The sequence below is a fragment of the Tenrec ecaudatus genome, chromosome 3, assembly GCF_050624435.1.
Source record: "Tenrec ecaudatus isolate mTenEca1 chromosome 3, mTenEca1.hap1, whole genome shotgun sequence".
Lineage (NCBI taxonomy): Eukaryota > Metazoa > Chordata > Mammalia > Afrosoricida > Tenrecidae > Tenrec > Tenrec ecaudatus.
The window spans coordinates 180,628,739-180,655,374 of NC_134532.1; positions in this window are offsets into that span (position 1 = coordinate 180,628,739).

Here is a 26,636-nt window from a genome sequence, read left to right on the forward strand (position 1 = left end):
TCAGCATTCTTATGGCCAACAATGGGGCCAGTGACATTAGGAAACACAACAAGGAAGTCACAGCTCCCACTCTGTAGTACAGTAACCCAAACTGCCTACCCAGAGCGAAGCATGAAGAAACAATGAGAGAAATCTAAAACAGAGACTATCCCACAGAGTAACAGTCCTGGGCTTTGCAAACAGGTTTGTGTCATAAAAAACCCAACAGGCTGGATGAAAAGTTTCAGGTTTGAGGAGACTGAGGCTCAAAACACCACGTGATGCTTGTACATTAAGCCTTACCACACGCTATGTCTTTGGGGTAATGTAGAAGACCATCTCTGTTCTTAGAGACCTGTGGACGCATTTAGAAGCTGAGTGCCAGGATATCTGCATTGTATTTTAAGTTGGTTCAGGAAAAATAAAGAGTCATAGTCATAGCGACCAACCAGGGTGTGTTAGCCTGGGTACTTTAGAGACACAAACCCACAGAAACGCATGTATAACAGAGAATTTTAGATAAAGGTTAAGTGTGCATCAAGAAAACATCCCAACCCAGTGCTGCCCAAGCCCACAAGTCCAACATTAACCCATATGTTCAACACCAATCCACAAAGTCCTCCTCCATCTCACAAAACAGACGCAATGATGCCGACTACAGGAAGAAAGCCAAGTCAGTGAATGTGTAAGCATCTCAGTGCTGGCAGGGGTCTCCACACGGTTTCTCCAGCACCCAGGGCTGCATTGAGGTAGGTCCATGTGGCTTCTCCTTGGGGATGTCTTGCAGGAGGTGATCATTGCCAGCTAAAGCAGGGAACAGGCTAAGGCAGCTGCACCCTGGTCCACCCATCAGAAAGCAAGAGACCTGAGAACTAGAAAGGCGAGACTCACTGAGCCATTTATCCCTCCACCCTTCAATTAACCCCACATGTGTTTATCGGCCAGGTTGGCACAATAAACTAACTACCTCACAAGGGTTGGCCAATGTCTTCAGGAAAGAGCCAAGTAGTGGACATTGTAGGCTTTGGAGACCCCACAGAAGGAGCCCTGGTGGCAGGGCTGCTAAGTACAAGGTCAGCAGTTTGAAGTTACCAGCCAGCTCTGCAGGAGAAAGACGAAACTTTCTACCCCCACAAAGATCTACAGTCTCAGAAGCCCTCTGGGCAGTTCCCTGGCCTACAGGCTCCTCGCCCCGAGTTGGAATCAGCTTGGTTGGAGGCCAACAGGGATTCCTTTGAGGTTGGAGGCCAACACGGATTCTTTTGTTGTTGCATGTTAGTGTATGTGTGTGTGTATGTGCATGTGCGTGTATGTATGTGTATGTGTGTGTATGTGAGTGTGTATGTGTGTGTGTGTATATGTGTGTGTATGTGTGTGTGTGTGCAGCAGTGTTTTAAAACTGTACCACCATGCTTCACTTGTGGTCAGGTCAACAGGCATGTTTTTAAAATTGTCTTTCCTTTGCTTCTCAGCTTAGCAGAAGGCCCACACCAGTTGAACAGTTAATCTCTAAAACGTTAACAAAGCCATAGAGATGAGGATGAGGATGAGGACTACGACGACAGCAAGCGCACATGCAGCATCCTTCTCTTCGGCACGTGCACTCTAAACTTGCTCCCACTGTGAGTGAAGTGCCCTGGTGATCCAGCAGTTAACGGAGGGGGGTCTGAATCCCCTCCCCACAAGCAGCAACACAGAAGGCCTGGTGACGTGCTCCTGTAGAGGCTGCAGGCTGGAACCCCGCCGTGGGCCTGTTGTTCTCTCCCCCACGGCTGCTGTGGGTCCCAAAGAGACCTGCCAGCACCACAGCCACAAGGACAGTGTGACTGTGAGGGATGCAGGCATGTGTTTAACCGTGCGCAGTTGGACACACAGAGCCATGGGTCGTGTACATCCCACGTGAACAATGTGATCTCCCAGGGTGACTGATGCTACTCAATTCCTGTCTTAAAGGAAAGTTAGCGGTATCAAGTCTCTCTGGCCCATCTCTGTAGCCTTTTGTCCAGGTGCCCTTGCTTCTTGGGTTCCATCGAGTTTGAATGGCCCTAGGACCAAGGGTAGACTCCTAGGTCCCCCCAGCCTCCCACACTCACAACTCCCTTGCTCTCCTGCTTTTGACTTCAGGTCCCTGGATGCTCGCATGTCCTCAGACCCATGAGTCCCAGACAGGCCCTCCTCTGGCCCCTGAGACCCCGCCTCATGCCAAGGTGCAGCCTTCGCCTCGCCTTTCTCCTGCTGTCCCAGATTTCCAAGCATGACTTCAAACCCAAACCAAGCTCAGGGCAGACTCACAGAGACCCCGGTGGGTTTCTGAGATGGTAACTGTTTACGGAATAGAAAACCCAGTCTTTCTCTTGTGGAGTTGCTGGTGGTTTTGAACTGCCAGCCATGAGGATCACAGCCCAATGTGTAGCCACTACACCACCAGGCATCACCCAGCCTAGCAAAACCCCAATTCCACACACGGTTCTGTGGTAAAGAGCAATAGCTAAGGAAACAGGCTGCTTTGATGTCACTCCGTTGAGCTCTCTGGCCCTCCCCACTGGTGTCAACTCACTTCCTATGCACAGCCTGGGTTTCTGAGGCTGCCTATTATTATGGGAGCAGACAGTCTCATCTTTCTCCCTCAGGGGTGCTGGTGGGTTTCAACCGCTGACCTGGTGGTTAGCAGGCTAATGCTGACCTGAAAGCCCCACCGGGTAGGACCCTAGCCAAGCTAATAACCTTCCTGTTTCTCCCTCTGTCCGATGTGACATAGGCATTGCACTTTAGAGACCAAAGATACGTTTGGAACCAGGGTGGGAAGAAGAAAGCCAGTCTCCATGCCCAGCCAGAAGGCGTCCTGCTGTTTCACGAGGATGATGCGATTCCGCCCCTGCTCTCCCCATCCCTGCCCACAGAGGCACTTACAGAACGCAGTCATAGCTCACGAACAAAGAGCGTGGTGTCTCTGCACAGCTGCAACTAACATTTAAGACTGATCTGACTCAGACAAAAACATATGAACTGGGTTGAACAAAGGAACAAATGCACCAGTGACAGCTTTGTATCTGTCTCCTGGGGTCCTGATACGCTTCCAAGACAAGGGCCAGACTTCCACTTTGAACATGACCAAGATGGAAAGTTCCACATGCTTTTTTAAAAAGAGGGCTGTATACAACATTAACATGTCATATAAAACTGACTCATTTTCCAATTCTGAAAATGGAGAGGGGTTATCTACAGGTGGTTACAGAAGTGGTGGCTATGAGAGAAAAAAACCTCCTGAGTTACCAGAACCTTCACAACGACCTCTGTGTCGAGAGAGCAGCATGGCCTTAGACATTCAGCCATTGCTCACCTGAGCCGGGGAGCTAAAATCTGTGAGGTTCAATGTCGGGGTCAGGTCACTTTTCTAGTTCCAGGGCTGAGGCTCTACTGAGTGCTCTGCCTTGGGGACCCTGCCATCAGTCCACATCCCCATTGAACTACATCTAATCCCTCCCCCCAAATAGCTAGCAAAACCCTGCTCGTGCGCCTGTGGATGTGGGCCTGTTGGGATAGGGAGTGCTAGTGTTCCTATGTCACTTTCAGTGGATGGTAGATCCTCAAAGTCATCACTTCTGAGTCATAAGAAGATCGGAGTAGACACGGCCTTAGAGGAGGAAGATGCCACATGAAGATGGACACAATTAACCGCTACAACTAAAAGTCTAGGAATGCCAAGGATGGCTGGGGCCACAAGAAGCTGAACTGGGACCTCCCAGCCCACCCCCAACCCCTGCCCTGAATTCCAAACTCTAGCCTCCTGAACTATGAGAATGTACATCTCTATTACTTCCAACCATACACTTCTAATATTTGTGTAGGGTTGTGTCCTATCTACCCACACAGCGATAGCTGACTGTGTCTTCTGTGGTGACCTGCTTCCAAACTCAGCAGGGCCCGTGACGTATGTATATGAGGCTGCCCTTCCCTATGATCTCTGCCTCCATCTCATTCCATCATTTCCTGGCTGGTAGCTCAGACCCACCTCTGTACCACTGGGCAGCCCTGACCTTGAATATGGCTGGGCAAGACCTGTGTGTGCGCCACCCCTCCACTCTGCACACACAGGGAGTCACCATACTTCAACTCAACATGGTCAGCAACACGCTATATGTGTGTCACTGCCTCTAGGTTCCAAGTCTTGGCTACAGATGAGCCTAATGAAAGTCATGTAGGTGTTATTACTCCAGACAGATTGATTTACAGAAATGGAATGGAGAGATGGATGCCTATAAGAATCTCAGGAATCCAATAGGAAATGAAAATCCCTGCCATCGAGTCAATTCCAACTCTTAGCAAGCCTCCAAAGGGTTCCCAAGGCTGTACGTCTTTACAGTGGCCGACCGCCTCATCTGCCTGGAGAAGCTGTTAGGTCTGAATTGGCAGCCTCTTACACAGCGGCCCACTGCCCAAACCACAGGGCCACCAGGACTCCTGAGGTGAAGAATAATGAATATGAAAGACTCATCCATTAGAGCAGCTTCTGGCTAGTCTGCTAAGAGAGCCAGAGCTCCTCTGTCTGTCAGAGAGGGCTCATCACCGGGAAAGCAAACACTGCAGGAGAAAACAAAAATCCTTGCAACTGGACCACAGAAAACATCATGACCAGGTTGAAGTGGTCAAGGCTTTCTCTCTACTTGGATCCTTAATCAACATCATGGAAGCAGCAGTCAAGAAAGCAAACAACATACATTTGAATTATGATGTTAGTGAAGAATATTGAAAGTGCCACACAACAAACAAATAGGTGTTGGAAGAAAAACATCCAGAATGCTCCTTAGAAATGAGATAGCAAGGCATACTGTATATGCTTTGAGCATGTTATCAGGAAAGACCTGTCCCTGGTGAAGGACGTCTTGGTTGGTAAAGTAGTGGGTCAGCCAAAAAGAGGGACACCCTCAAGGAGATGGCCTGACATGGAGTCTGCACCAATGGGCTCAAGTTTTGCAATGATTGTGAGGCGGGTGTGGGACCCAGAGTGCTTTGTTCTATTATGCACTGGCTCTCTGTGAGTCAGAACTGATTTGTAGGCACGCCAACAATGAAAACAACAGAAGGGATGGTGTCCCGGTGTGGTACTAGCAATTAGCATGTTCAGATGCTAACAGAAGGTTTGAATTCACCTAGAGGGGCCTCAGAAGAAAGGCCTGAGAATCCACTTCTGGAATGTTGACCATTGAAGACTCTTGGGTTTCTGCTCTGACCCATGGGGTCACCAGGAGCTGGAATTGAAGGGGCAGCAACTAGTCACCATTAGAACAGAGAAGGGCTTGGAGTCTTTCTAGGCTTATCTCTGCGGAGGTGCTCAATTAATATGCAGTTCATCGAAGAGATGGATTTAACAAAGGGAGAAGAGGAGGTGAAAGAAGAAATGAACGAGTACAGGGGGAGACCGCTAAGGAAGGAGTCTGCAAAGGACATCCAGTGGATGCAGATGTTCCTCCAAAGAAAAGGAAAGCTGCCGGGTTGGGGGGGGGGGCGTTGGGGGGAGAGAAGAAAATGATGCTGACATGGACTCTGTTGAGAAGTCCTGCAAAATAGCCAGTGTTTGTAGACTGCCGCTGTTGTTAGGTGTCGTGCCGCCAGTTCTGACTGTATAACAGGATGAAGTGCTGCCCGACCCTGTGCCATCCGGCATGGGCAGCACTGTGTGCATAGCTCTTAAACACCTGATCCACTTGGTCCTGCTGAAATTCCTGAAAAGCCTATGAAATGGGTAGAGCTGTACATTTTTAGGCTATCATTTTAGAGCGGGGGCGGGGGGGGGGGGAACAGGACCGGACTCAAGGAGGTCAAATGACTTCTTTAATGGCGGAGCACTCGTACAGGTGAGGCCAGAGCTTACGTGGTCAGCACCCAGTCTCCCAAACCCATGCTCTATCAGTAGTCCCCAAAGAGAAAAAGATGCCCCAAGTGGGCCCCAAACGAGAGAAAGATGTCAGACACAAGAGTCCCTTCTGTGCAATTCCATTGCATAAGGCAAGGAGACCCTGGTAATGCAGTGGCTAGTCGCTGGGAAGCTGACGGCAGGATCCACAGTTCAAAACCATCTGTCGGTCCATGGGAGAAAGAGATACAGTCCCAGAAACCCTATTTCCCCTGGCCTGTAAGGCCACTGTGAGTCGGAATCAAGTCAATGGCAGCGAGAAAGTCCAAGAACAAGAAGGAAAACTAAACTGAACTAAAATCCATGGCAATAGAGAGAAGAGTAATTGACTGTACCAAACTCAACCCAAACCACTGCACAGGGTCAAGCCAACTCACCGTGACCGCATAGCACCGGGTAGAACTGCCCCTGTGGAATTCTATAATTCTTTACATGAACTGAAAGCCTCGTCTGTCTTCTGAGGAACTGCTGGTAGGTTTGAACTGCTGACCCTTTATTGTTGTGCCTGATCAGGATGCAAGTTATGCGTGTGAACACAATGGGCCAAAATCCACTAGATTTAATGTGTAGGAATTCAAGGTAGGTATGTTTCTGACCCAAACTACAGAACCTTTTACATAAATCTGAACGTTGAAACCCTGGGGTGAAGATGATGCCCACCCTCTCCAAGTATTAAAGCTGCCCACAACTTATTTTGTAATTGGGGCCACATCACCGGAAACCCTGGGACTTGCTGTCACAACAGAATGCTGTGCGACAAACCCGGCATCAAGACAAGAACATGTCAGCACTGGAGTTGCGGTCCCAGCGTGAATTTTGCCAACAGCGTAGGTCAAAACAGATTCACACGACATGCGTGAAGTTGCCTGATGGGAAGCCTGTAAGATGTGCAGGTAAACTCGAACACTGCTCTCAGGTGCCACACGCAGCTTTGGGTCTGTGAGATGAAGAAGCGATTTTCGATAAGATCCAGTCCATGTCGTTGCAAATTCCTGGACCCACGCTTCTCGACAGCAGAAGTGGCCTAGGTCAATGTCTGAATCTTCTGTGTCGATTTGGAAGCTGCCACTGTCTTCACCATCCCCTTCTGCCAGGATGCCCTCTCCTACCTGCATTGCCAGCCCAGTTCCAAATTCAAACTGTAGATACATCCACAAAGGGTGTGTGTGTGTGTGTGTGTGTGTGTGTGTGTGTGTGTGTGTGTGTGTGTGTAAGAACAATTGAGCGCAGGCTCTACTTACTCGCACAGAAGGATTCCATTCTCAAGCCCTGTCCGAAAATCCTTGTCACCAAAACTTCGGCCAGTTGCTTGCTGGAAAAGAGAAAGAAATGACAAACGTAAATATGTTTCTTGAATCAAAAGGCCCATTGGTTTTGTTTTTTTTTTTTGTTGTATTTTTACATTCAAGGCTCTTGGGATGACGGTGAGATTCCAAGGACAGGAAAATTCTGGGAGATGACATTTCCTTTCCATCACGTAGCCTTGACTAGGTCAGCTAAAATTAAATTTAGACAATTCCTTTGATGCTATGCCCCTCCCTCTCCCCACACACACCTTCTGCCTGTAAAAACATCTGTTCGTCCTGATAAGGCTTTATTACTATGGGGGCTGGTTACATGGCAGTCTTGTTAGCTCATTCATCTAGAAGGCACAGGATGCAGGCCATTCACACTTTGTAAAATGTCATGGGGCACCCTGCCCATGATTGGTTGGGGATCAGATCGCTGAAAGTCATAGAGTGTGCATTGGCTGATTTTCAGGAAATGATTGTCAGCTCTTTCTCCCTAGCTGTAAACGCCCCTGAGACCCATTCAAGCAACGCCCAAGCCTCCCCTGACAGATGGGGGGTGGCTGTGCTTGGAAAGGAGCCTCCTGCCGCTGAGCCACCAGCCCCAGCTGACGGGAGTAGAAAGCACGCGTTTGGAGGCACATGCTGAACACCACTGTTCTTCTCCTCCCTCTGCCTACCGTCTCCCTTCCCTGCGCCCCTGAGATCTCCGCATGCCCTCTCATTACTCAACAATGATTCAAATAGCACCCGTTCTTTAAAGGCCACCTGATTCGGGGAGAACGATGTTAAGATGATAACCAGATGAAAAGATTCCAGAAACTCACCAGGGGCTTTGCCACACCAGTGGCTGGTCTTTCTGGTCAATTGTATCTTCCCCTAAAATTAATGTTAAAAAGATGAACTCTCCATCCTCTCTACCCGCCAGACCTCCTAAAGGAGAACTGGGATTTACTAAAGACCCCTCCCTATGTGTTTCATGAGTGCGGTAAATTTTACAAATACTACAGAATTTTTCATTTTAAAGTTCTTGAATTTTACCTTGAATACCACACAAAGCCAGGAGTCCAGAGTCATAAAGGAAGAGCCTCCCTTAGAATCAGAACCGGGGGTGACCCCTTCTCAGCAATCCCTTCCAGCAACACTTTTATGAGGTGCTGACACCAGGACACCCTCCTGAGCTCCATCTGCCCAGAAGTCTGCACTGGCAGACAGGGAGGACGGACTTTTCATGTTCCGGGCTGTGGGCCTTAGTTGCCTCACATGGATCAAGAAGCTTCAATAGCGTTAAGAGTCTTATTCTGGCAAAGAGGCTTTGAATGATTTCTGTAGATTACAGAGTAGCTGCCTTCTCTCTTTGCAGAGTAGCCAGCCAAGTTCTTTGTGTGGACTTTGAGTGTATCCAAAGAGCTCATCTTTTTACCTCGTGTTTCTTAAGAATTTTATGGGATACAAGGCTTTCCTATGCTCGTTAGCTGAATCAGCAGAAAGAAATGGGTTAAATGTTTCCCTAACACTGTCTTTGAAGGTCAGGGGCTTTATCGATGAAAAAGGCAGAGTGACTCGCTATTTTTTGACCTGTAGAGCCAGCAGGCAGCCTTGAAACAATCCTTTGTGTTTAAGGGTTAGAACAACGGGACACCGGTGTGCCCTGCTATCTTAAAGAAAGTAGAGCTTGGCCGTGAAAGTTTTTGTAAAAGGAGAATTTGGCATTAATTTAAATGGGAAATGTTCTTGAGCTTTCCAGAAAAGAAGCCCATCAAGTCATACCAAATAACACACAAAACAAAACACAGCACTGAGAACCGGTGTCCACAGACATGGTTCCAAACTGCCAGCCTGAAGCCGAGCTGATACTGAGGGAGGGTCCCCCAGGCAAGGAACTCAGTGCGGCCACTGTGCTGTTTGGGGTGCACACTGTGAAACGCCGAAAGCTAGTTTTACTCTTCGCGTCTTTCCATCAGGGTCAAGATCCTGGTGGTTTCTTCCGGTGAGCGAAAGCAGACACCGATGGAGGCCTTTCAGAAACGCTAAGCGGCAGAACTCGGACTTTGGAAAAGCCAGGAATACCTGCACTCCTCTAGAGAGATGAACAGACATGAGCGTGTAAGACCTGTTACTTGTTATGAACGTAATGGTAATCAATTAGAAATAAAAACTCTTTGTAGTGCCAAAAAAAGGAAGACTTCATCCTCCCTTAAATACCCCACTCCCTTGACCCCAGTCTTCCCGTTGAATAAAATCCATCCCCGCCTTTGACTCAGATCATCAGAGGCCGCCATGGTGTTGTTGCTGTTGACCTTTTACGATGACCTGGGTAAGATTTCCAGAGCAGATGTGAGCTCAGAGTCAGTAACTGGTCATGTCCCAGCTTTCTGTGGCCCCTCCTACGCCCCCAACCCCCTTGCTGTCTCCACTCCTCCTTTCTGACCCTCCCAGCTTTGTTCCAGGGGTGACCACCCGTCCAGCTTCCCAACAATGTGTCCCGCGGCGTTTGAGAAAAGTCCCAATTTTGGGAAAGAATGCACGACAAGCTAGGGAACGGCGGGAGAACGAGAAGGGAATATACGGTTTTCGACTGCCATGTGGCTATTTCGCCAGGATATGAGTTTTATATGATTTTTAATTTTACAATGTTAAACATTAATAATACCAAATAATTGTTGAGAACCGATCATCCAGAACTGCTTATCAGAGTTCGCATTGTTGATCAGTTGTTAAAATTCGACCACCATTGTTTGGACTTAATGAACAATGGCATTTTTTTTGGCATTGGCAACGACGAAAACATTTTGTAACTGTCTCTCAGACGATAGACATCTTACTGCGTGCTAGTGCTAGTTAAACAAGTGATGTCAACAAATCAGTTAGATAATTTAGGTCAGTAATTTATATATTTATTTCATAAATACATACATTTTCTTGAATTTAGCAGATGGTACTCACATTATTTATATTTTATAGTGGCGACAAAAAGTCTAATGCCAGCCTTGAAAGTGACACAACTTATGTTATGGCAAATTCACAGAAAAATAATACAATTTAGTATTGTTATTATTTAGAAACAAATATAGGATTAAAATTAAAATAATTTTAACTATATTTTTTAAATATAGTTACTTTATAACAATCAAATTAATTTAATTTATAAACTAACAATATTTCTTATGGCCTTAGGAACCAAGACAACCCACCATCTCCAGGCGGGTCCACTCACATGCAGATACGCCCACATACAAGGACCTGGCATGACGATATCATTGTGTCAACCCCGTCACATACATCCGTACAAATACAGACGTATGTGACAGGGTTGGCACCATAATGTACTTATGGGAACCAGTCACACATGTGTAGAGAGCAGCGACTATGTAGATAGGAGCTACTGTATAAATCTCAGATGTTTACATTATGATTCTAACAGTAGCAAAATGACAGTGATGAAGTAGCAACTAAGATAATGTTATGGTTGGGGGTCACCACAACATGAGGAACTGTATTAAAGGGTCATGTCCTTAGGAAGGTTGAGAACCACTGCACTAGACCTACTGCATGACTTTCTGAAAGGCCTATGGTCAGATCCTTCCTGCTGTTACCACTTACACCAGGACCGCACCCCCCCACCCCGCCCAATGGAATCAGCAGGATGGCAACCAACAGCCACCCCCAAGTAACTTCCTATTACTTCACTTCCATTGTCGACGCAGATCTGTGTGGCAGGAAGGGCTGGGAAGGTCGTGTTTCAAGTTTCAGATTAAAATGCTCTGTGGCTAGAACGTGCCCAAACCATGGTGGTTTTGAAGGAAAGAGAAGCTCTCGTCTGCCTTAGTGATGAAGCTGAATGTAAAGGCCAGAGGCCACCACAGTGAGTCATCAGCCCTCTGCGAGTCATTATTGCGGGCGCTCACCTGTATCCAATTTCCTTCCCAGGGACCTACAAGGTAGTTCTTTCTCGGGGTGCATCCATGCTGATGGCACCGCTCTAAGCTAAGCCATTCAAGTCACGGGGTAGGAGGTCTTCAACTAATCAGCCTGCTAAACAAAACCACACAACTGCATGGTAACATGTTACAATGTGTTTATAATGTAACACATTGTATATCACAACATGACACACTGCTAATTACTTTGTTACCATCATTATTAGTAATTATCATGAGCAGTTAAGAGGCTGCCAAGAATCATTCTCCCAGCCTGCTCATCACCAACGATGGAAATTGAATTCCAGATTTTTTTTTATCTTCAGTTGTCGTCAAAATGCAACGTGTTAGACAAATTATAGAACGCTGGCATATGTGCCGTCGGTGCTTGGTTACTACGCCCAGGGATGGTGGATTGAACCTCCCAACCCCCCGTCCCGAGTGGTGGTACAAAGACAGGCCTGGCAACCTGCTTCCATCGTGATTACAGACAAGAAACCCCTATGGAGCAGTTCTTGTAACACACGGGGCCGCCACGAGTTTAAATCGACCTAGCTCGCGGCCATCGAGTCCATTCTAACTCACAGCGCCCTAAAGCACAGAGGAGAACTCTCCCTGCGGGTTTCCCAGGCTGCACGTCTTAACAGGTGCAGCACGTCTCATCTTTCCTCCACGGAGTAGCTGATGGGTTCGAACTCCTGAGATTCCATGTTGCTGTTGTGATGGCTGCTGTTAGGTGCCCTCCCGTCAGTTCCGACACATAGCAACCCTGCGCACAACAGAACAAAACACCGCCCGGTCCTGCCCCCTCCTCACAATTATTCCTCTGCCTGCGCCCATTCCTGTAGCCCCAATGTCCATCCATCTCCTTGAGGGCCTTTCTCTTTTCCCTGGCCCGCCACCAGGGACTGGTCTCTCCTGACAACGTATCCAAAGTGCATAAGACAAAGTCCTGTTATCCTGGACTCTCCGGAGCCCTCTGGTCTTACAGAGGACGGGCGGTTTCAGCAGCCCAGTGGACTTTTTTTCAATACTCTTCTCCAGCACAACAATTCAAATCCATCAATTCTTTTTCAGTCTCTCTTACGGCCACAGAAGCCACCATGGCTTGGGTCAGACACACCTTCTTCCTCAGTAGGTTGGCAAAATAATGGTCCCTGGTCTCAGGCAATTAAAACCATTTTAAAATAGATTTTGACTTCACGTTTGAAAGTCAGGATAGCTGTTTTCTCCAAATCATTCCCTGAAAACAGGTACAGCCTTCAGAAGAGTGCGATGTCCCCTGAGAAACTGCCCATGAAAATGACACCTCCCGATTCGCCGACGATTAGTTCAGCTCATTATGTGCTCTTCTCTCCTGATCAGACTTGACTTATTTAGCAGGAACATTTCTGCAGATTTTACACCAAAACTGTGAAAGCAGAGCAGAGCAAAGTCGCTCTTTTCAAATTCTCTTAGAAAGAAACCTGCTGCGGCCTCTCTCTCCTCTGACGGTTGTCAGAAAACACAAATCAGAATGCTATAGAAACTCTTTGTAAAGGATGCTCCATCAGACTTGTCTAAGTCAGAATTGCTCATCAGACAATCAGGCATTTATGAACTCTCTGCTACACACCAGGCTGTCAGGTACAGTGATACAAACAGGCAAAATCACACGTGGGCCCTGCCAACAGTAAACCACAATCCAAAGAAAAAGATGAAGCGTTACAATATAGTGAGTGTCCAAATAGAAACACAGATGATATGGCGAAAGAAATTCCTGGGTGATAACAGTATAATAGCTCAAAAGAAATCCCAGATAATAAGACTATAATAGCTCCTATTCATCTCCCACATACCCTGGGTCCGCTCTGACTTACTGGCCACATACAAGCCACATGCTCTGACTTACTGGCCACCTACAAGCCACATGCTCTGACTTACTGGCCACATACAAGCCACATGCTCTGACTTACTGGCCACATGACAAAGACACATACTGTCCACATTCAAAAAGTTGGTGGGAAAATGAAGTATCTTCTCATTCAGTGTTCCCACTCTTTGGAGCTGACTTGTATTATATTATTTTATCTCACTTTTTTTTGCAGGAGAAAGAGTTGGCTTTCTACTCCCATAAGCATTTAGTTTCAGAAATCTACTGGGGTGGGGTGGGGGTGTTGTAAGTCAGCATTGACTGGATGGCTGAGTGTATGAATGTATTGAATCCACCTGTGTGCTCGCTGCAGTGAGTCTGATTGTTATTCCCACTCTAAAGAGGAAGAAACTTAGGCATAGAAAGGTTAAGTTCTCATAACTGGCTTGAGGGCACAAAAAGAGTAGGCAGCGGAGCCTGGCATTAATTAATCCCAGGTGGTGTGACTGCCATCCGGGTTTCACTGGCTAATTTTCAGGAGTAGTACACCAGTCCTCTCTGGCTACTCTTAGCCTGGAAGCTCTGCTGAAATCTGTCCACCATGGAGAGCCCTGCTGGTTTATTTTTTCCATTTTTAAATAAATCATTTTATTGGTGGCTCATACAGCTCTTATCACAATCCATACATACATACATTGTGTCAAGCACATTTGTTCATTTGTTGCCATCATCTTTCTCAAAACATTTGCTTTCTACTTGAGCCCTTGGTATCAGCTCCTCATTTCCCCCCTCCCTCCCTCATGAACCCTTGATAATTTATAGATTATAATTTGTTTTTCATGTCTTACACTGACCAATGACTCCCTTCACCCACTTTTCCATTGTCCATCCTCCTGGGAGGGGGTTATAGGTAGATCATAGTGATCGGTTCCCCCTTTCTCCCCACCTCCCCTCTCCTTCCCCTTCCCCTTCTGGTATCACTACTCTCATTATTGGTCCTGAGGGGTTTGTCTGTCCTGGATTCCCTGTGTTTCCAGTTCCTATCTGTACCCGTGTGCATCCTCTGGTCTAGCCGGATTTGTAAGGTAGAATTGGGATCATGATAGTGGGGGAGGGGAGAGCATTAAAGAACTAGAGGAAAGTTGTATGTTTCATCAGTGCTATACTGCACCCTGACTGGCTCGTCTCCTCCCTGAGACCCTTCTGTAAGGGGATGTCCAGTTGTCTACAGATGGCCTTTGGGACCCCACTCCACACTCCCCCTCATTCACAATGATACGGTTTTTTGCTCTGGGTCTTTGCTGCCTGATAGCTGATCCCATCGACACCTCATGATCACACAGGCTGGTGTGCTTCCTCCGTGTGACCCTGCTGCTATGTTAAGTACCACTGGCACAGCTCCCAGCATTGTAAGCCAGCCCAACTGAACTCACTGCCACCGAATTGATGCTGAATCAGAGTGCGTTTCCGAGACTGACTCTTTACAGGAGGAGAAAGCCTGTCTTTCTCTGGAGGAGCAGCGGGTGGTTTTGAATAGCCGGCCTTACAGTTAGCAGCACCAAACTCCCTACCGGATGGCAACTTGTTCGTGTGGAACCCAGCATTGGGGAAGACCCAGCATTCGAAAAGGGTGGTCCATGAAAACCAGGATCGCCACTCAAGGGGATTCGGTCACACCAGTGATCATGAAGGTGGCGCACGGCCTAGCAACATGTGTTCTGTCCATGCTCTTAAGCGCACTGCCGTGTGGCCTCAGCAAGATGCCATGGGCAGTCGGAGGAGTGACCGCCACTGCCTCCGGGAGCCAGGGAAGGTTCCTTTGAGAGGCTGAACTTTGAGTTGGTTCTGAGATGAGAAGGGATTCCCTGCAGGAAGAAAATAAAGGAAGCCAGGCATGCCCGGCAGACACAAGGATCTAAAAGTGTTGACAAGGGCTTTTTTGAGCCGAGATGAGGGATGGAGCATAGAGGGCCGGGCAGATGGTGCCAGCGTAGCAGGGCCCAGATGGTGAAGGACTTTGTGTGCCAAGCCCGTGGGTTACACTCGCTCCTGGAACAAGAGACCCTTCAGAAGGTGGGGACAAAGGGTGGGAGATTGCTGGCAACCCTTCCCCATTTTTCCCATGAATTCTCCACTTCTGAAGAGATTGTTCCAGAATTAGATGGAATTTGTCACTCCCAATGATTTCCTTGTGAACTCTCCCCATTTACAGCCATCTGAACATCTGGCCAGGCTTGCCTTTAGTACTATGATGCTCAACCTTTCTACTGCCATGACCCTTTAATACAGTTCCTCGTGCTATAGTGACCCCCCCCCCGCAACCATAAAATTATTTACATTGCTACTTCATCACTGTCACTTTGCTACTGTTATGAATTGGGCAACCCCTATAAGAGGGACATTTGACACCCACAGGTTGAGAATCACTGCTTTCGGAAGACCACCCTCACACCACACCCATTCCCAGCACCCCCATCTGTCTTACCTTTTCCTTGCAGCTCCGCGGGAATATCATTCTTCCTCTTTCCTAAACTGGCTTGCTCTATCAGGTAGATAGAGTTGTTGCCACCTCTCGGTAATACCTTTTATCTCAGCCTGCCCAATGCTTCCTCTGCCTGCCTTCCTGCTGGGAATAATGAGTTTCCTCTTCCTCTAAAAATCCCAACTCCATCCAGCCCATCCTGGGTGTCTCCTTCCTTTCATATCCCAAACTCCCTGCACGAGGATCCTCTAGCCATTACCCTGGCATCAGAGTCCAACCATCTGCAAGGTACCCTAGGTTAAGTCACTGAGAAACACTCCAGAGTTGAAACTTTTTGAGTCCAATGCCACCACACAGACACTAGATCATATTAGACAAGTTCATGAACTTGGCCCCGGGCCTGTTGAAGCTTCTCCAGCAGCCAGAACACTCCCTAGAAGCAAGGATGGGGAGACTTCATCTCACATACTTTGGACGTGTTATCAGGAGCAACCAGTCCCTGGAGAAGGACATCATGCTTGGTAAAGTAGAGGGGCAGCAAAGAAGAGGCAGGCCCTCAACAAGACGGATTGGCACAGTGGCCACCACAATGGGCTCCAGAATAGGAACAATGGGGAGGATGGGCAGGAGCAGGCAGTTTCATTCTGTTGTACATTAGGTCACTATGAAGCAGACTGACTGGCTGGCACCTGACAACACCACCAAGGGGACCCTGTGCAGCAGACTGATCCAGTGCCATGATGCCAATCTTTGAGTGAATGGCCTGCCTCCAAACTCTTTCCAGTATTGAAAAGCAAGGGTATCACTTTGAGGACTAAGAATCGATGTCTCGGGTGACTTGGCCACGGTCATGTAGCTACTTAGCAGGAAGGATGAGGCAAAAATCACGTCTTCTTTCCCCCGTGCGTTCTCAAGCTGGGCTCTGCTTCTTGCGACACTACTTCCCTGCCCTTTGTTTAATAACCACAGCGCCCTACATCTACGCAGCCCGGGCTGCCACAGAAACAGCACAGGAGCCCAGGCCTGGGGTTATTTAATCAACATCATCAGACCATGATCCGGTCCAATACGAGCTCCGAGTGCTTAATGGTGAGGATAATAAAAACGCAATCTGCAGAATCCATTTATATTTTCATCGTGTCATCAGAAAGCCAGAAAGCGATGTTTATAGCCACAGATTGACAGACTCTACTCCACTCCAACCAACCCCCCCCCTCCCCCAGCCCCCGCTTTAAAACAATTTCGAATTACGAGTGCAGCCAGTGCTCAAAAGCACCCTGGGAATACGAAATCCCCTGCTCTAGCCACAGTAGGATCGAGATGCAGAAAATGGGTCAGGGCCGGGACACATGAGTGAGTTTAGCAGCAACTGTGTTTGCATGTCTGCAAGCTGTCCTTGCCTGACAGGCAGCACAGAAGGTGCAAAAGACAGACAGACCGGCAGCACCCAAGATGGGCCTCCATGTGACACAAAGCTGGAGCGATGCCTTTGAGAACAAAGGGGAAGAAAACTCCAGAAGGAAAATGGGCTAGTGGCGGGCTGTCGGGCTGAGCGGGCTGTCTGCCTGCATCTCAAGAAGCATGGACACCCCCAGCCACCGCGCTATGTTATCCTGGGTCTCAAGTTGCTCGTTAAATTCTGAGGGCCAGCAGGATTCTGGCAAATCAAGCTCTGTGCCTGTCCCCGAGTCCTCTGCACAGCGGAATTGAACCCCATTGGATTAGGCAGATCTGGGTGCAAACCAGGCCTGGAACTTCGTTCGCTGTGTGACACTGGGAAAATGGCTTAAGTGCTCTGAGCCTGCTTCCTCATTGTAGCAGCGGAAGCCGTCATTCACAAGGTTGCTAAGAGGCTGGGCCTCATGGGTGAGAGTTCCTGACTTACCGAGTATAGAAAAAGGGCAATTCTGTGACCAGCATACCCACCTCACCCCTGCCCCAGGGCTAACATATAAGGAACTAATCTTGGGGGGAAAAACCCAAAAAAACCCATAATTGGACTGTCTAAATCAGGTGGTGACTCTTTTATTTTCATGCCAAAATGCAAATAGACCACTTAGTCCAGCAGTTGAAACCCACGAAGTGCTCTTTGGGAGGGAACGATGTGGCGGTCGGCTTCCACAAATAATGGACAGACTGGAAACCTCCGGGGCTGGTCTGCTCTGTCCTAGACGGTCACCCTTAGCTGGCATTAGCCCCGTGGCACCAGGCTCGGTTGGGTTGGGTTGGGTTTGGTGAAGCTCAGTACGTGGGTTACCGGAGACCATCAGGAGGCAGCTGTGCCAATCCAGACTGCACCACTAAAAGAAACTTGGTCAAAAGAAAATGTTTTGGAGATAATGATGTTGCCTAAGTACAAATGCGCTTGATATAATTGATGTATGGATTGTTATATGAGCTGTAAGAGCCTCCAATAAAATGATTTATTAAAATTAAAAAAAAGAAAATTGGTCATCAAAAGGCAAATGGGGTGGGTAGGGAGGATTGATTAACTAGAATAAGAGACCCGTGAGACGTAACAAGTAGCCAATGCTCCTTAGTTAGATCCTACTTAAAATCATTAGAAACATCCTCGGTGGCATTTGGGGGGAAACTGGAATGTTGTTATTCTGGTGTGCTGGTCAGTCGGTGCTGACTGACTCATGCCAGAGCAAAACTACCCATTGGGTTTCCAAGGTGGTGATCTTGTTTGTTTGATTTTTTTGGTAATCATTGTATTGGGGCTCATACATCTCTTCTCACAATTCATCCATCCATCCATCCATCCATCCATCCATCCATCCATCCATCCATCCATCCATCCATGGTGTCAAGCACGTTTGTACATTTGTTGCCCTCATCATTCTCAAAACATTTGCTTTCTACTTGAAACATTGGTATGTTTCTTATTTTCCCCCTCCCTCCCTTATGAACCCTTGATAATTTATAAATTATTATTACTTTTTCATGTCTTGCACTGACCGATGTCTCCCTTCACTAACTTTTCCGTTGTCCATCCTCCTGATAAGGGGTTATACATAGATAGATATTATGATCGGTTCCCCCTATTTCCACCCCACCCCACCCCACCCCACACACACATTCCCTTCTCCTTCTGGTATGGCTACTCTCAATATTGGTCATGGATTCCTGGATTCCTTGTGTTTCCAGTTCTTATCTGTACCTTTTATATGGTCTGGTCTAGGCAGATTTGTAAGGTAGAATTTGGTCATGATAGTGGGGAGGGGGAGAAGCATTTAAAAACTAGAAGAAAGTTGTATGTTTCATCAGTATTATATTGCACCCTGACTGGCTCATCTCCTCCCCATGACCTTTCTGTAAGGGGGTGTCCAATTCCCTACAGATGGGCTTTGGTCTCCACTCTGCACACATTCCCCCTCATTCACAATGATATTATTTTTTGTTCTGGGTCTTTGATGCCCATCGACACATCGTGATCACACAGGCTGGTGTGCTTCTTCCATGTGGGCATTGTTGCTTCTGAGCTAGATGGCTGCTTGTTTATCTTCAAGCCTTTAAGACCCCAGACGCTATATCTTTTGATAGCCAGGCACCATCAGCTTCCTTCACCATATTTGCTTATGCACCCATTTGTCTTCAGTGATAGTGTCGGAAGGTGAGCATCACAAGGTGAGCATCACGGACTCGAAGGCGCCTTGTCGTTCTGTTGTGATAAGGTCACTCTGGGTGGGAACTGACTCGACCGATGGCAGCAAGCACCAACAACAGTCTTTTCATGGGCAGGTTGCCAGCTCTTTCCTCCTCAGGGAGCCGCAAGTAGGGATTTGAACATACCCTGATTACTTTATATATCTAAATATAAGCTAGTTTGTATAGCTCAAAGTGATAGTGGTGTCGGAACACCTGCATGGTACACAGCTAACATGATTGACCAGTGAGGTTGACTGCTAGTAGGCAGCTCGCACAAGGACCAGTGAGAGTAAACCAGAGCACCTGGGAAGGAAGGCCTGACCACTCCCTCCCCACAGGGCCACAGAAACCCTGTGGAGCGCAGTTCTACACCACGTAGGTGACCATGAGTCAGAGTCAACCTGACAACCTTTAATCCAAGCTGCAGTCACGTATGACAGTGTTCGTCTCTGTCTTACTTTTGGGGGGAGATGCATGTTAGAGTATTGAGAGGGGAAGTGGGTCTGAAAAAATGGTATGCTTTGTATGCATGTGTGTGTGTGTGTGTGTGTGTGTATGGATTACGTAAACTAGAGAATGTTAACAAGAATTGCTGCAATTGGGTAGTAGGTATGTGGGCTTCTTTGAATCAAATTTCCCTTTCTCTTTGTTACTGTTTGAAATATTCATAATAAGATGTTGTTTGGGGACTAGGGCTGGGAGCTGGTCAGTAGCCTGGGGAAAGGGCTGAGTCCATATCCTCTTAACTCCAAAGAAGGACGTTTTCATCTCTGTTTCCCCTGGTGACCATCATTACCAGCCGACAAGTGACCCTTTCACTGATACTCAGCTCACACCCTCACCTGCTCCTGTCACCCTCAGGACACTTGCCAGGCATCAAGTCAAAGTGACTCAGCACAAGGAGTGGGATGGAAAGAGGATCAGATCCCAGGTTTCCTGGTTTGAGACGAAGAACCAGACCCAGGGGTTTATCCAGCCAAGTACACAGAGTCCTGTAGATCGCTCTGAAAAAGTGATTGATTTCACTACTTGATATTCTAATAAACACAGAGTTTCCCCCTAAGCATCCAAACTAACCACAAAACTGTTGTGCTTCTCCAGAATTTGAGAGCTTGGCATTTTAAAAGGCACCAAACTCACATCAGGAAACCGCCAGACTTCACCCAAACAAGATATTAGATTTCCCTGGAAAATAAAATGTGGCGAAGTGCTCATTTAGAACCAGAGATGGGGCAAGCCTATGCGAACACCCCTCTCGCCGGGGGCACTGCGGGATAGACGTTAGGCAGCTAACTGCAAGGCTGCGGTTCAAGTCTGTCGGGTCACTGTGGGGAGAAAGATGAGACTGCCTGCGCCTGTCTTTGACATTGACCATCGCAAACCCTACAAAAGGGTGGCTGATGGCAGCGGAGTTAGTTTGGTTTATCCTTCAAGGACTTGGATAACAGACCTCTACAGAAAAGCAAAGACGGGTGAGCTTCAAAACAGGGAGGGTGAGTTACAGGAAGAAAGAAAAGCATTTTAATAAGGAAAGCATCCAAGAAGGGCTCCTACCTCCTGACATGAGCAACGGTTACAAAACCCTTGGACTTAACTAGTTGCCAAGTGTGTGTTTAAGATAACCTGGTTGGTACCATAGTTACGTATTCGGCTGCTAACCACAAGATCAGTAGTTCAAGACCTCCCGCTGCTCCATGGGGAGGAAGAGGATGTGTCCTCCTCCCCTGAAAAGTCAGTTTCAGAAACCCACGGGGGCAGTTCTTCCCTGTCCTGTAGGTTCAGCGTCGACTCACTGAGAGGGCCCAAAAGGTGAAGTGTTTGACTCTTAGCAGAAAAGTTGGCAGTTCAGTTCCTCCCAGGGGCACCTCAGAAGACAAGCCTGAGCTCTGCTTCTGATAACACTGTAGAACCTCACTCCTTGGGCTCAGGTTCCAGCTAAACAATAGGGAGGGAGGTCCACAAGGTGAACAGGACTTCAAGGGGACAGCACTCTTGAGAGGCACTAACTGTCCTTAAGCAAAAGGGTGGCATTTACCCAAGGACAAAGCTCAATAGGCAAGAGAGGGTAGGGTAAAAAAGAAGAAATGGATATGGGAGAAAGAGGGAAGAAATGGCATGAGCTGGTGTTGCCTGTGGTGACTGAAATCAAGGACCATGCGAAAGATGCATATGAATTGCTGAATGGAAAACTGACCTGCTCTATAAATCTCCCAATTCGCCATCTATAGAACCAGAAACTGGACGGATAAGTGCATAGGGGCCATGGGAGCCAAGGAGGTGGGGGGGGGGTATGAGAAGAGGAGGTGGCAGGATGCAAAGTTATCAACCATGAGGAGGAGAAGAAAATATTCTAAAGTTGACCATGGTGGTGACGGCACAAATCTTCTCGATATGACTGAATGACTACATTGTGCGCCATGTGAAGTCAATGCCGATAAAACGACCTTTTAAAAATTAAGTAAATATTCCCTTGCAAAGAAAATCAAGGTGATATGGGTCTACTTTGCACACATTGGGAGGGTCCCCCGATCAGCAGTGAGGACCAGAGTGTGTGCTCGTTCTACATGGGTTTCTCCATCGTGTGACATTTTATAAACGAAAAGTCTGCAAGGATAGCTGGGGATATGTAGACTAACCTTTATCCTCTCTCTCTCTCTCTCCCTCTTTCCCCCCCCCCCCCGTCTCTCTCTCAACTAAAGAAATTTTGCACTTAGTAATACTAAGAAAGAGACTTTATACTTAGAAAATGCCATGTGTAAATATTGCTTAATCTGTAGTGTGGCACTAACAGAAATGCATCTCTATCTACTACTGTTGCTGTCGTAGGGTACTGCCGAGCCTGTGTCGGCCCATAGAAAGCCCACGTGCCGCAGAATGAATGAAATATCACCTGGTCTCGTGCCATCCGCAGACTTGTCCTTAGGCTCAGTCCACTGTTGTGGCCACTGTGTCAGTCTGTCTACCTGAGGGTCTTCGAGTTTCTTCTGACCCTCTGCTTTACCGAGCATGATGTCCTTTTCTACGAATTACCGGTGTCTCCTGATAGGATGCCCACAGTATCTGAGATGCAGTCTTGCCAGTCTCCCTTTTAAGGAGCATTCTGGCCATGTTTTTTACCAAGACAAATTTGTTCATTATTTCGGTAGTCCGCAATACTTTCAATATCCACTGTCACGCCATAGCCGAGGCATTGGAATCGTGGCACTGGAGAAGAATGCTGAAAGCACCATGGACATGAAAAGGACAAACCGATCTGTACTAAAGAAGCAAAGCCAGAGTGCTCTTTCCGGGCACAGATGGCAAGACTTTGTCTTATATATTTTGGACACATTGTCAGGAGACACCAGTCCCTGGAGAAGGACATGATGTGTGGTAACATGGAGGGGCAGCAAACAAGAGGGAGGCTTTCAAGGACATGGGTGGACACCATGCTTGTATCAGCGGGCTCGGGCACAGGAACAATTGTGAGGATGGCGCAGGACCTGGCAGTGTTTTTCTCTGCCCTGCAGAGGGTTCCTATGGGTTGGAGCTGACTTGATGGCACCTAACAACAGCAACAGGTGACCAGTTGGGTTGAAAATAACCCTGGTCATCAAAGACCCCGAACAACAAATCCCATCCATGTGAATGAGGGGAAGCCCAGAGTCGAGACCCAAAGCCCATCTGTAGACAACTGGACATCATTTGTCAGAAGGGCTACAAGGAAGAGATGAAACATACACCTTTCCTCTCATTCTTTAATGCTTCCTCCCCCCACTATCATGACCTCAATTCTACCTTACTAGCCCGGCTGGACCAGAACATGTACACTGCTACAGATAAGAGCTTGCAATACAGGGAATTCAGGACAGAGAATAGAGATACCAGGAGGGTAAGGAGAAGGTGGGGGGAGAAAGAGGGCATCAATCACAATGATCTACATATAACCCCTTCCTAGGGGAATGGGCAACAGAAAGGTGGGTGAAGGGAGACAGCGATCAGTGTAAGACATGGGGAAACAAACATTTTTATAAAGTATCAAGGGTTCATGAGGGAGGGAGGGTGAGGAAGGGGGAAATGAAGAGCTGATACCAAGGGCTCAAGTAGAAAGAAAATGTTTTGAAAAATGATGATAGCAACATATATACAAACGTGCTTGACACAAGGATGTATGTATGGATTGTGATAAGAGCTGTGTGAGCCCCAGTAAAATGATTTTAAAAGACAATAACCATGGTGTCCCAACCCCATATTTTACCAATGGTCTCTTTGTTTGAATCACACAATGGGCTAATGGCACCCAGGCAGGGTTAGTGACAGGCTCCTGGCAACCGCCTCTACTTCTTGAAGTCTAATATTACTTGACATTAACCTATATGCCCTACTGAACTCTCACCTTGAAATTATTACATTAATTGACTTATTTAATCCCCTTTGAGGTCAGAATTACCCTATTTCATTTTCTAGACTGTGCCCCAGACAAGGCTGCTCAGCTAAGGCAATAACAAACAAACTCCCTGCCATCGAGTGGATTCCGACTCCGAGAGACCCTGTAAGACAGAGTAGAACTCCCTCTGTGGGTTCCCAAGACTCTATTTATGGAAGTAAAAAGCCTTGGCTTTCTTCCACGGAATGGCTGGTGGTTTGAACTTCTGACCTTGTGGTTTGCAGCCCAAGTATAACTCAGCAGGCCACCGGGGCTCCTCTAGGAGACAAGCTAGGAAGAAAAACCAAGCCTACACCCCCGAGCCCTTCCTCTGGAAGGGGCTTGTTGACCTGAGGGTCTCATTTTCCTAATTCTCACAAAGCCACTGTCTGCACCTAAACCCACAGAGACCATGCTGAGGGGACACCTTTCTCCAATGTACACAGCGCTGTTCTCTTGGCTACCAGGGGGATCGCATGTAAGGACTGTTATTACTGCTGGTTTAGAAAGGAGGAAACGGAAGTAGAAGCTACTGAGGAATTGGCCGCATTTCTCCTAGCTTTGCAGATGGCGGAGGCAGGGGCCTAACGGGGGCAGTTTGGCTGCTGACCATCCTACTACTTACAGGTTTGTGAGCCTGGTGATTTCCCCCTAGTATCAGTTGAGTTGGGTTGTTTGCTTGTTTGTTTAAGTCCTGACTTTCCACTGCCTCCAGCACCTTCTTCTCCGTTGAACATGCCTTTTCTTCCAGACGTGGAATGAGAGCCCCCTCCCCGCAATCCTGAGACACGTCAATGTACCTGTTCATTAATCAGTTCACTCAACAGCACGGGCTGAACTAATGACCATCTTGATGTTTTCACAGGACCTGTGCCACTCTCTCTCTTCAAAATATCGTCACCTCTGACTCGATCCCCTACGGAAACAAAACTAAATGGTCGTTCACGGGGGTGGAAAGAAGGAAGACGAGATGCCTCCTTTCAGACCACGAGGCATTTTGACAACAAAATATGTCCTTACTTAGCTTCTGGTGCTTAACACGTACAACTAATGAATTCTGCCAGGAAGGCTGTTCTGGCTGCTGTGAGGTGGGCGGCAGGTGGTAAGCCCAGCGGAGAGACAAAGCAGCTTCCGCCTCGGCATGGACCAGAGAGGACAATGCTCAGGCTGTGCTTGGTTCTTCTTATCACTCAAAAGAGCACACAACAGAAAGCAGGCCTGTCTCTGGGGTATTATAGAGAAACATAAGAACGTGGTGGATGGAATGAAATTCTAAGGGCCTGCAACAGAGGAGCAAGGGGAGCAGAGCAATGAAGTCCCTGGGGAATACCAAAAATAGATTTTGGGGCCAGGGTGTGGCTTACCATCAGACTGGACTGGACAACACTCCTAAAGGTCAGCAAACAGATCTAGAACTATTTATAGCCTTTTCTTTTTTGGTCGTTGGTTTAGTTGTTGTTTCGTTTTGCCCTGTCATGTTTTTGTGCTTATTATTGTCTCTGCATGTCTATCTAGATAACATAGGTGGGATAAACAATCCGGAGGAGGACACAGGAGAAGGGGAAGCAGGGGAAAGCAAGTATTTGTTAACAAACCCAGGGACAAGGGAACAATGATCTAAAATTGATGGTGAGGAGGGTATAGGAGGACTGGTAGGGCTTTATCAAGGGAAATGTAACTGAGAGGAATTACTGAAACCCGAATGAAGGCCGAACATGATAGTGGGACAAGAGGAAAGTAAAAGGAAATAGAGGAAAGCACTAGGAAGCAAATGGGCATTTATAGAGGTCTATATACAGGCATGTACATATGTAAATATATTTATATATAACGATAGAGAAATAGACCTGTATTCATATATTTATATATGTACATATATAAATATTAAGTATTTATAAATATTAAGTACATGTATTTATATGTATACATATAAATATTGTGTGTTTATATGTACATGTATAAATATCAAATATTTTTATATGTACATATATAAATGTTAAGTATTAAGGTAGCAGACGGACATTGGGCCTCCACTCAAGTACTCCCTCAATGCAAGAATACTTTGTTTTAATAACTTGGCATTCAGTGATGCTCAGCTTACCAGCATGACCCCAATTCTACCTTACAAATCCGGCTAGACCAGAGCATGTACATAGGTACAGATAAGAGCTGGAAACACAGGGAATCCAGGACAGATAAACCCCTCAGGACCAATAATGAGAATAGCAATACCAGGAGGGGAAAGGGAAGGTGGGAGAAGAGAGGGGAACTGATCACAATGATTCACATTATAACCCCCTCGCAGGGGGACAGACAACAGAAAAGTGGGTGAAGGGAGACATAGGTCAGTGTAAGACATGAAAAAATAACAATAATTTGTAAATCATCAAGAGTTCATGGGAGGGGGCGTTGAGCAGGGAAGGGAAGGAAAAAAATGAGGAGCCGATCCAAGGGCTCAAGTAGAAAGCAAATGTTTTGAGAATGATGATGGCAACAAATGTAAAAATGCGCGTGACACAGATAATGTATGTATGGATTGTGATAAAAGATGTACAATCCTCCAATAAAGTGACTAAAAATAATAATAACACCACGGTGGAATATCTGGACTGCCCCGATGAAATGGGTCCCTCTGCCCACATGCCATCTTAAAGGGCATGAACCGAAGGACTGGGGAGAGGAATTAAGTATTTTAAAGGTAACTGCTATTGTTCTCTCCCTTCCTATGTTCCAAGAGCTATGTTTTAGATAATCCCAAGAACCAAATAATTCTAAGAGTTTAGAAGCAGCCGTGTTCTGGTAAATGCTTTGCAACCTACAGGCTCTTATAGGAAGGTTGGGGGAAGAGATGATCTGTAGCATTTGCAGATGCCTATGGTGTAAATACTTCCACGCTGGCAAACTTGAAGCTACTGCCCCCATGCCAGCGAATGCAGAGGAGAGAAGAGATGCTCACCAACGATATGAGCCAGCCCCAGTATAGCACTGTGAAGCTCCGTCCGTACTCCTTACAAATAGTATGGTGGTCAAAGTCCTAGTAGCACTGTGGGATAAGGGTTGGGCTGCTAACCATAAGGTTGGTGGTTCAAACTCACCAGCCCCTGCACAGTTACAGAAACTCTATATTAAATTGGGTTACTATGA